We start from the raw sequence: 6,872 nt of genomic DNA on the forward strand, positions 1-6,872 counted from the left end.
ATACTGAAGTATAGACTGGTTGGTCTTTTACAGTACAACATTTAGCACAGTCTGTTTTCAGGAAAATAACAGACTTAGCATATGGTCTATGTTCTGGACGTCAAACTGAATGTTGTGACATTCATTCCTGACAGCATATGCTAAATTGTAGGATGGTTAGTTTTTCTGTTTCAGGATTTTTCTCAGGCTATTCTTCAGGAATCCAACAGCTGATCTAAAATCCAGGAAACTAACAACTGAGCTACAATTAATGAACCTAACAAATAGCCTATTTGTTAGCACCCTAATATGTGGAAATTAGGTTAACTTGCTTAACCTTAATTTTAGGAGCGCATGTGTATAAAACTGAATTAGTTAATTCTGTTATTCTGTGATTAGTTAGAATCCTATGTGGCGTTATTTGTGGAGGTCTTAAAGACTCAATCAGAATGAACAATTTCTAAATATGGAGATATTTTAGGAACTAAATATGGAGATATTTTAGGAACTAAAAGATTGAAGACCTTGATTGTAGCAGAAGTTTTCTGCGGATTTTGTAACAGCAAAGAAGAAGATTGCTGCGATTTCTGAAGGCCCAAATCCAGTTGGGTGCTTAGGTTATAAATAGCATATTATAACCTAGGTGTGAGTAAGCCTCAAACAATGTAAAATTAGGGGTGTGTGTGAGGTAAACCTCCTAACTTGTGGGAAGGTTACCATGTGTTTGTCAGTGCTCAAAGCTGAGATTATTTGTAACTCAAAGCCTGTAGGTAAGAGTTTGTTATGGACTTGAACGAAGCTGTGAAGCAAGTTCAAGTTGTTTAGCATTACATTGTATTTGTAGTGATAGGAATGGAAACTGGAGGTTTCTATCTAGGAGTTCCTAGGTATAGATTGCATTGGGTAGGGATTAAGTGAAGAGTTGTAAACGGGGAAGTTTAACTCTGAATTAATACTGCTGAAAGTGGATCTTCTTCCTGGCTTGGTATGCCCCCAGAGTAGGTGATGTTGCACCGAACTGGGTTTACAATTACTTGTGTTTTTACCTTCTGCACGTTATAATTCTGTCTATTATAAAATAAGGTCAACCTGTAATGCTGTAAGAGGTGATGTTCAAATCAATGGCGAGACATCATGCTGTTAACTGTGCAGGCTCAACAGAAGTAAGTGCTATGTTTGATCTCTGCTGTGTCGTTGTACCAGATGGACAGAACTGGGTGTTCTTCCATTCTATGGTGATATAGTAGCAGATGTCGTGACATCTGTGAATGTGTGCTTATCAGTATTGGGTTTTAATTTGTATAACTGTCTTGCTGTATTAGTAATAATGTTGGATTAGATGTCATTACTTGGAGTAGAACATCTGAACTCTGACTACACCAGAATTTCAAATGGTATCAGAGCAGGCATCCTGTTCTGCTTCTGGATGAGATCCATGGGTGATACTTTCTGGTTTCTTGCAAGGAGTTATGTTAGTACTGATGTTGGAACATGTGGAAGGTTCTGTGATGTACCTGAATGGTCCCTTGAAGTAGGTGGATGGACTATTCATGACAGGAACTGTGTGTACCTGTCTCTGGAGATTGGCAATTGGCTTTTGTGTGGGACGGCTGTGCTAGTATTGAATCATATTCAAACTTGGTATGTTCTTGGAGGCTGATCTGGTGAAGTGTGTGTTCATAGGTTGAGTTGTATTATGATTTCCGCTGCATAATACCTGGCAAAACTCAAACTCTGATGTAGTTTCCCCTCATGTGGATGAAAGGCTGCTGTATTCAAGATTTCATCATAATCTACTGAAGATGTCAAAGATACTTGAGTCTCCTCAAGTCCACTCATCACGGTAAGAATCACCTGATCACTGATTCTTTTACTCTCTTGGGTAGTGCATATGAAGACCTTGAAGACTTTCAAGGAGGGTTTGTTCCAAGCAGGTGGAACTAATGTTCTATGTGATGTTAGAACATGCTGTTCAACAAGTATGCACCTACTGGTTGAAGAGCAGATATTTTTAGGCGTCAAACAAAGAGATACTTTTGTTTGGAACCTACTCCTGACCTGGAAGAGGAGACATTTGTGTGTGCTAAGTTGACAAGGGTAGGGTCAACTGTGTGTATGCTCAAGAAGGTCACTTTTAGAAGTCTGATCTCTAGAAGTGGAGCTGGTTGAGATGTGACATTGTGCAATCCCTGCTGTGTGCCTTATTCCTGTAGATTGATCAGGGTTGGATAGTTGTTCCCTGAAGTACTATGTTGTGTTGGAAGACAAGTCCCCTGGATGTTAGAAGTCAATAATGGGGTAACCTGACTGCTATTTCATTTAAGAGGATTGGGACCATGAATCTTGTTATTCAAACACCACGCTCAGAAGTGGCAGTTCTTTCAAGGAGTGAGAATATGAAGATTCAGTGGTTGGTTGAGGTAGTATGCTCTGGCAATGCATATCTACTATTAACTGGTGTTGTTTTGTTGTCACTAGTACTTATGGTCAGCTGGAGTCTGATTGGTGTGATTGAAGTATGTATAGGTATAACTCATAAAGCTAGTTGCCACTGGTAGGGATGATGTATGTCATGTTGAGACATTTGTGTATAATGCATGGATATTGGTGTGGAGTTTCCATGATTGTTAATTTGAGGGGGAGTTTTGGTTAACCTCCTCACGTTTGGTCAGCCTAGGGTCTGGTTGGCTGTTGACCTGTGTCACATGGGTTCTGGTTGTTGTGTGAGACATTTGCAAGGAAGGATTCATCTCTCTCATTCCTAAGGGTAAATCTAATCTGGAAAGATTCTCAAAACTATTGAGGTGCTTGCAAGCAGAAGATGTTGACACAAGAAGAGTATTTTCAAAGTATTCTTATGGTGGAAGTATCTGAAAGGATAATTGGGAAAGGATTTAAGATCAATGTCTACTTGTGCCAAGTACAAGTATTTAATTGATTATCCTTGGAGCTTCAGATAACTGATGTTCTTAAAGATGTTGGAACATCTCATCTTCAAGATCCTGTGCAGAATCACAGGAAGGATACTACATTGGTTTATGATCTATCTCTTTGGTGGCAGCAAGAGCATATGATCTCTGAAAAGGTTTCCTGCCAAGAAACATGTTCAGCCTTGGTGTGTACAAGAAGAAGAAGACATCATAGTCTTGATGGTGGTTACTTGGATCAGTTTATTTCTGATCTAGGTAAGGAAGTGCATTGGCTAATGCACACTGTGGAGTTAAGAACAAGTGGCAACATTCTTGACATCATGGAAACAGCCTTGCTTTAGGAAGTGGAATCCTTGGTATAGCTGAAGGGTTAGTCTCTAACTGGTCCTTTTGAAGACTCATGCATCAGAGTGTCTGATGTCTTTGGAGAAGAAGCAGGAATTCATCAAGGTGTGAGCTTGGATGACTTAACTGCAAACCTGCAGGATGGAGGTTGTTTACTCAAACTTGGTTCCACAATCAAGTCTATGAGAGCGTTGAACTCTTATTCTGTGTAGGGAGGAAGTTCTTTCAAGTGGCAGAAGAAGAAGCTGAATTCAACAGCTAGATGTTAAAACATAATGTTGTGACATTTGGTTCAACATCAGAATCTTAGTTGGTGAAGTGGCACATCAACTTAAGATAGAAGGGTCTACAGAGTTGTAGATTGGGTACTTCAAAAAGATCGTTCTCATTGCAGTTCTTTGGAGTTGCTGGATGGAGAAGATGTTACATGTTCATGACTTCGAGAATCTAAGTTTTGTTTAACATGTAGCTTGAAGTTCAAGTCTCACTTGGAAGGTCAGAATATCTTTGGGAGAAGTCTGATAAACTTGGAGAGGTCAAAAAGTGGCATTTGACTTTTTCATATGAGGATTCATGAAGGAGGTAATCAACCAGTGGCATTTGGTCTATCTCAGAAGTGAGTTCGAAGAATCAAGATAATCAACATATGGCAGCTGATTATTCTTGAGGAAAGTCTGAGACAAATTACTTTTGAGCAGAAAAGTAGTAAGTTGAAGACAAAAGGAGGTGTTTTCTGTTCATCTCTTGGAGCTTGTGGTAGGAGTTCTGAGCTATCTATGGAAGATTATCTCTTGTAATGGGATGAGAATGTATATGTCCCAATTTGTGTCTGGTTTCTTTTGGATCAAGCTGGTGACTCAGTGATATCTTAAGATTATCAGATGGTGTTCTTTGTTATGTTGTGAGGATGTCCTAAATAATGTTAGAACATTTTGTGAAGTGGTTTTCTGTTCTGGTTAGAAGAGAGATTCACACAGAGTGTGGATGTGTTCAGCCAAGAGGGTTGAACAGAGGGTGTACTCTTGAAGACATGAAGATGCGTCTTATGTTTTCCATTCATCAAGTGGTCTGGGTTCTCTTTGAATCAGGAAGTATGTGAAGGTCCAACTTTGGGGTGTTGGATATGTTCATGTGTGATCTCCAAGTTTCAAGAGGAGAGTTGGTTGTTCATGACAGGGGGAGTTCTGTCTTTGTGCCGCAAGTAATCATCAAGCTTGAGGTCTATGTGTTCTCAGATAACAAGGTATGGCACCTTGTTAGTTATTGGGATGATGTGGTGTGTGTCAAGGCTGAGTGAGCAGAAGAATGTCTGACCGGATGTCATGACATTGCCTAGGACAATATTCTTATTTCCTTCTGAAACTTACAGTCATAAGGAAATATGGATGTGGTGTATCTCATTATGATGAGCCTGTATGTTACTGGCTGCAAGTGTGGTAACAAGATGTTAAGGGGATATCCTAACATGATACAGCCTATGTGCCTGCTGGAGTTCAAGAAAGTGTTCATGCAGGAGTAATTCAAGATGTCAGACTCAAAGTCATGGAATCTGATATGGGTGTACCTGCTGTGAAGCAAGAGTGTGTGTCTACTTGATCAAAGTTGTGAAGCAAGATCAAGTGGGTGTAGTCTTGATCAAAGCTGTAAAGCAAGATCAAGAGTGTGTATTCTTGATTGAAACTGTGAAGTAAAATCAAGTGTGTGGTTCTGTCATTTGTGTGTAATTCTGTTTATTTTGGTCTGTAAGTTAAAGTGTTGCTTTGGCAACATTTTTGACAAAAAGGGGGAGTAACACCTGTGATGCCCCAGGACAACAGATTATTTGCTATGTGCTTGAACAGATATTGAAGATCCTCTAATCTAGAGGTTGTGCTGTTGTTAGACGTTTTTATTTAACTTCTGTATGTGTGCTGAGTGTGCTGCTGTTCTGAGTGTATGTATTAGCTATGGTATTACTCTGCTAGGATGTGTGTTTTCCGCTGCTGTGAACTCTGTTGTGATGTCAAGGTGTTTTAGCCAAAAATTTGCCAAAGGGGGAGTTTGTAGATGTTTGATTGGCTGCATTTTATGTTAAAACACTAACTGGAGTCTAATGTCTTGACTGATGTCATGACATGCTTTGTAGATGTTTGATTGGCTGCATGTTGTGCTCAAACACTAACTGTACTCTGATGTCTTGACTGATGTCATGACATACTTGAGTAGTATGTTGTAGGTTTAGCTAATACAGGATTTACTGAATGGCAACCTAGATAGTATGACATTCATCCCTGACAGCAGATACTGAGGTATAGAATAGCTGGTTGGCTGTTATAACTCAGTATGTAGTTCAGTCTGGTTATCAAGGGAATAACAGACCTGGCATAAGGCCTACTGTCTGAATGTCAAACTGGATGTTGTGACATTCATCAGTGAAAGAATATACTGAATAATAGGCAGGTTGATTTTTCTGCTTTAGTTCAGTATTTAATTCAGTTTGTTCTTCAGGAGGATAACAGACCTGGCATAAGGCCCATTATGAAAATGTCAAACTGGATGTCTTGACATTTATTACTGTAAGCTGATACTGAAGTATAGACTGGTTGGTCTTTTACAGTACAACATTTAGCACAGTCTATTTTCAGGAAAATAACAGACTTAGCATATGGTCTATGTTCTGGACGTCAAACTGAATGTTGTGACATTCATTCCTGACAGCATATGCTAAATTGTAGGATGGTTAGTTTTTCTGTTTCAGGATTTTTCTCAGGCTATTCTTCAGGAATCCAACAGCTGATCTAAAATCCAAGAAACTAACAACTGAGCTACAATTAATGAACCTAACAAATAGCCTATTTGTTAGCACCCTAATATGTGGAAATTAGGTTAACTTGCTTAACCTTAATTTTAGGAGCGCCTGTGTATAAAACTGAATTAGTTAATTCTGTTATTCTGTGATTAGTTAGAATCCTGTGTGGCGTTATTTGTGGAGGTCTTGAAGACTCAATCAGAATAAACAGTTTTTAAATATGGAGATATTTTAGGAACTAAATATGGAGATATTTTAGGAACTAAAAGATTGAAGACCTTGATTGTAGCAGAAGTTTTCTGCGGATTTTGTAACAGTAAAGAAGAAGTTTGCTGCGATTTCTGAAGGCCCAAATCCAGTTGGGTGCTTAGGTTATAAATAGCATATTGTAACCTAGGTGTGAGTAAGCCTCAAACAATGTAAAATTAGGGGTGTGTGTGAGGTAAACCTCCCAACTTGTGGGAAGGTTACCATGTGTTTCTCAGTGCTCAAAGTTGAGATTATTTGTAACTCAAAGCCTGTAGGTAAGAGTTTGTTATGGACTTGAACGAAGTTGTGAAGCAAGTTCAAGTTGTTTAGCATTACATTGTATTTGTAGTGATAGGAATGGAAACTGGAGGTTTCTATCTAGGAGTTCCTAGGTATAGATTGCATTGGGTAGGGATTAAGTGAAGAGTTGTAAACGGGGGAGTTTAACTCTGAATTAATACTGCTGATAGTGGATCTTCTTCCTGGCTTGGTATGCCCCCAGAGTAGGTGATGTTGCACCGAACTGGGTTTACAATTACTTGTGTTTTTACCTTCTGCACGTTATAATTCTGTCTGTTATA

Source organism: Lathyrus oleraceus, chromosome 6, assembly GCF_024323335.1.
Source record: "Lathyrus oleraceus cultivar Zhongwan6 chromosome 6, CAAS_Psat_ZW6_1.0, whole genome shotgun sequence".
NCBI classification, from domain to species: Eukaryota; Viridiplantae; Streptophyta; class Magnoliopsida; order Fabales; family Fabaceae; genus Lathyrus; species Lathyrus oleraceus.